Here is a 5,381-nt window from a genome sequence, read left to right as displayed (position 1 = left end):
TGTTTTGGTCTTAATGTTTTACAACTTTCTTTACCAGTATTTAAATTAATTGTTCTTGAATTGTTGCTTGTGTCACGACTCCAAAGTCTCGTCTTGTTTTTGTGTGGGAAGAGAGAGAGATGTAGGGTGAACTTCTTGTTTGCGAATTAGGAATCTTGAATATCAGGATCTCACCTAAGAGGTCACAATTATTCCCATTAATTAGATGTCAAATTAGATGGTTCGCAATTACTCATTTTAAAATTTAAGGTACAGGAATGATTGTGACCTTGTACAAAAGTTAAATGGTTTTTTTGTTGACAATTTCAAAGTAAACAATGCCCTCTCTAAACATCGGTAAGAGTTTCATTAATCTTCCTTTTTAAACCTGCTCTCCATTCGAGTACTGGCGATCAACCTTATCTTTCCCATGAAAGTGCACCTTGAGAGCAATTGAGAGGCTCTCTAGAAGTAAAAATTAAATGAACCCAAAATTTCACGGAAATATCGTCTTTTGGAGGCCATATTTTTTAATATTCATTCTTATGAAGCCCAAAAGGGGCGACTCTTAAAAAAGATGCGTATCATGTCTTCTTTGACACGTTTTATGGAGATTACTGTGGCTTCTTTTTGCTTCTAAAAAAACCCTTTTTTGTTACAATTATATTTGAAGAAAATATAAATGTGGTGATTTTGACTATTATCGAAGAGAGTTTTTATTCTTCTTGAACTGTTGTTTGAGAGAGAGGGAGATCTCAATGTCTCAGAGCAAGTTTATTCTAGACTTATTTTTTTTTACTTCTCTCTCTCATGCCGGTTTTCATCCCCCCATTTTAAGGCGCGCACATACTCTCTCTCATGCCACTTTGTTCTCCCCCATTTTAAGTCTCTCACTTCACTTTGATCTCCCCATTTTAAGCCTCTCTCTTCACTTTGATCTCCCCATTTTAAGCCTCTCTTCACTTTGATCTCCCCATTTTAAGCCTCTCTCCACTTTGATCTCCCCATTTTAAGCCTCTCATGCCACTTTGTCCTCCCCCATTTTAAGTCTCTCTCTTCACTTTGATCTCCCCATTTTAAGCCTCTCTTGAAAAAGCTTGCTTGGCGCTAACTTCTTTCTCTGGTTGTTCTTTTGGTTTCACCAACTCTGCACCATGAATGGAGGTTACTTTCTTATCCACAAAGTCTATGATAAAAATCAACTTCTCATCTCTTCTCTCTTGTATGTGATTTGATCTTCCATTGATTGACAATGAGATTTTTCAGTTTTTCTTTTTGGTTTTTTGTGTATAATGTGTGCCTGCTGGAGCATACTATGCGTTTACTCCGATAGACAACAATGTGCACTAAAAAAGAATTATCTTGACCTCAAATTTCTTAGATCTACGTTAAAACTACCAAATGAGTTTTTTGTATTTATTTATTTTTAAATATTAAGACGGGTAGATCTTGAGCTCTTAAAACACTAATTTTCACACTTCTAGAGTGTACCGATTTTTCCGTCTTTTGTTTTTTTATGTTGTTCATTAGGTTGAGGATCCAAATTTGGGGATTTTTTTTTTTTTTCTTATTGTTAGATTGGCAGTTTAAGGTGGTGCATTACAAACTTGGGATCCCAAATAAGGGTGCGTGTAATATATGTTTGCTAGAGTATATTATGCATGTACTGCATAAGGATGTGAGAGGATCTTTTGATCCGAGCCTTGATATGAACTTTTGTATTTATTTTAGTATTTAAAATAAGAAATAAAATTGGATTTGAATTCTTAGCTATTTAAATCTAGTCTCATTGAGAGTATGACTCATAATAAAGCAAAATGATGGATCATAATCGATATAACCGATCTTAATTAGTTAGAAAAAAGCTGTAACGATAATGACTTTTATGAATGAAAAAATACAATAGGCCAGGGGGCACAAGAGAAATTTCAACTTTTAAAAATGCAAAACGCCAAACTTCCTTTATCCGTCTCTCTCTCCTTTAACTCATTAGTCAATTCAATTCTCCTTTGTCTTTGCCTTTATCCTTGGACCATTGCCAAAGTAGGAGAGGTGGGGAATGGGGCCAAATAGAAAAAGGAGAAAAATATCATTTAAAATGTCAAGACCTCTTGAAAAAATTATTATAAGGATCTAAAGATCCTAATTAATAGTAAAGGATATTTTTTTAAAATTTTATTTAACTCAAGTACCTATTTTAAAATATATTAAATTATATTTAATTATCAGTCAAGTTGGAACATTTAAACAAATTGACCCGTACTAAGTAAGTAGAGGTACCCTATCATTTAATTTGGTTTCTTAGGTGGTCTAAATTATTAAAATGCTATTATTTGCTCAAAGTTTTCCACCCTGAATTAAAGTATATTTTTGTATATTTTTAATATATTTTTTAAAGAGTTACTGAAATTAAATAAAAATTTAATAAATTCACTCTCTAATGTTAATGGGGGAGATATAATCCATTGATGATTTTGTGGTGATAACTCCTTGGATAATATTTTCTCAATGAATATTGAGTTGTCAACTTTTATGCTATTATAACACAAAGGGTGTGGTTCGTATAAGGTTGCAATTTAAACAATCAAATTAAGGCTCACCTCCAAATTTTATCGTAAATATAATTTTGGTGTCAAAATTTTTTAGAATGGCTTGTCAATGTATTTTCATCTCTGTTTATAAAATGTTAAACTCTAAAAATAGTTCAAATCAAGTAGATCTATAAACACTTGAAAATCTTGAAAATAGGTGTTCCAGATAATGTGTTGCAAGATATACTATTTTTAAAGCTCGAAATCTTTTTTTCTTTTCATTTTCATGCATCTTAATGTCAAGATGATCAATTAGAGAGTTTTCCAACATCAAAACAACCTTCCGTGATGGATTTTTAAGGTGAACCTTAATTCTACATTTTAATGTTACAACATTTTATAAGCTTGTTTCTAATATAAAAGATAGGTGACAAAGTCATGGAAAATTTTATTTTCCAAAATCAAAGTTATGGACTCCTATGTTGTTATGATGGGTGACGAAAGCGTGGAAAATTTGATTTTCCAAAAAGCATTTTTATTGACTCATTTGTCTTGAAGTCACCTTCATCTATTCCTTTTTGTGGAACTTGGACCACTCTTATGTCCAAAAGGGGAAGGAAGAGAGAGAGTTCCTGCTTTTGGAGTAAGAGAGATATTCAAATTTCATGATGAAACCCGCCGGGATACAAATATATATTTGGAAAACATTTTATACTTCGAGGCCATATATATATCATATGTATGTCCCCAATCTTGAGCTGTCCGATATGAAAAGACGGTTGAGATGATCCCAATCACAATTTCACACATATATATTATTTTTTTTTATTTTTTTATAAAATATTTTAACACTAAATTGGTAGCATCCATTCATCTGTTAAACTCACACCTATAAAAAAAAATAAAAAAAATATTCTTAATAAATAAAATAATTAAAATACCCCAAAAATTTTAAAGGTACTTTGGTCATTTTATTTTTTTCTATTTTTTTTTAATATTTTCTTTAGGTGCAGTCTATGGAAATGATGATAGGTATAAAATTTTATATTTATATGATTTGTGAAAAATTAAAAATAAAATACTATGAGACGTCAGATCTAGATCATACTGTAAGTGGCACACTTGTAACATTTTGAGACAAATAACATCAACCGTCCATTTAAATTGGATAGCTGGATAGGAGAATCTTGATAGTTATAGAATCAGATATGGAGTTTCTTATCTTGTATATTATAAGATATTAAATTTTCTATATTGAATTTTTGATTTTGTGGGATTATTATTGTGGTGAGATTTGTTTCCTAAAAGACAATAATTGTAACTTCATAAATCTTTGTTTGGGGTTTTAGGGTTAACGGTTTAGAGTCATTCTTATAAATGAAATACCGCTTTACCCTCCATAGACATAGGCACTATTGCCGAACCATGTATATGTTATGTGGATTGTTTTCTCTCTCGTCTTCTCTATTTCTCTGGTTGCAAGCTCTACAAAGAAGAAGTATATAAAATATATACGGCAGGAAAGTATAGAAAGTCTTAATTTTCTATGCAATAAAGTATAAACTAATAAAAGAGGAAAAAAATTTATACGAGGTTGACACTTTTTTTTTTTGTGAAAAAGTGTGGTATTCATTAAGGTAATGAAGTTACAAGGAAAGAAAAGGAAAACGAAAAGCGAAGGAAAGAAGAAAAAAAACGAAAACGAAAAACAAAGGGAAAAAAGAACAGAACTAGCAACAAAAAGCTATGGGAAACCTAAGGGGCAGTCGCCAAAACAGCCAGAGAATCCGCCATCTCTGCAAATATGAATGAAAAGAAGTATCACAGTCCTTAAGTGCCCAAAGAACTTCATCCATGATTCCACTGAGCCTCCACGGAGGTTTGACACTTTAAAATGTGGAATTAAGGCACACATCTAAAATCTTTTGATGTGTGCCTTAATTATAATTGATCATCAATTGGAAAACAATCCAATTGATCATCAGAAATGGATAAAAAAAAGAGATTTCAAATCTTAAAAATAATTCATCTTGTGGCACATTATAATATGTCAACCTTAATGTCTACATTTTAAGGTTGGCACCTTAAAATGTAGAATTAAGGTGCACATCTAAAACCTTCCAAAAAAGACCGTTTAGATGTTGGAAAACAATCTAATTGATCCTCTCGACATCGAGATGAATAGATATAGAGTAAAAATGACTTTCATCTCGTGGGGACCGTCTATTTTCAAACTGGACCGACTATTTTCAAAACTTTCATGTACTTATAGATCTGCTTGATTTAAACCACTTTTAAAATTTAATTTTTATAATTAGAAATAAAAATAGATTCTCACACCGTCCTAAAATCTTCCCACACCAAAATTACATCTCACAACCAAATTTAGAGGTCCACCTTAAATTTGATTGTTTAAGGTTGCAACCTTATGCAAATCACACCCATTAAAAGTAAATCAAAAGAGATTCAAAGTTCAAAATATAATACACCCCTTACTACATCGACAAAAAAAATATAGTTAATTTTAATAGCAATGCAAAATAATTAGAGAGAGGGACATGATCTTTGTCAGAGAATGCAAAAGACATGCATGTGGCATGATCTTAGAGAGAGAGAGAGAGTGAGGGGGGAGCGAGAGAGAAAAAAGATGGGGATGCATATACCATGATATTGGATCTTTTTTTGCATAGTTTGAATTTAGCACAAATCCGATAGAGTGAAACTCTTTTATTATGGAGCTCAATAGTAGAGAGAGAGAAAGAGGAACACTCAAAACAATAAAAAAAAAAAGTGGGATGAGAGGGAGAGATAAGAGGAGGGATGCATATGACATGATATTTTTCACTGTATAATTTGCATTTGGCCCAATAG

This window comes from Amborella trichopoda, chromosome 2 (genome assembly GCF_054954075.1).
Source record: "Amborella trichopoda isolate Santa Cruz 75 chromosome 2, AtrichopodaSantaCruz75HAP2 v2.0, whole genome shotgun sequence".
Classification (NCBI taxonomy): domain Eukaryota; kingdom Viridiplantae; phylum Streptophyta; class Magnoliopsida; order Amborellales; family Amborellaceae; genus Amborella; species Amborella trichopoda.
The sequence above is the reverse complement of the archived record's forward strand: the minus strand, read 5'-3'. Positions refer to the sequence as shown.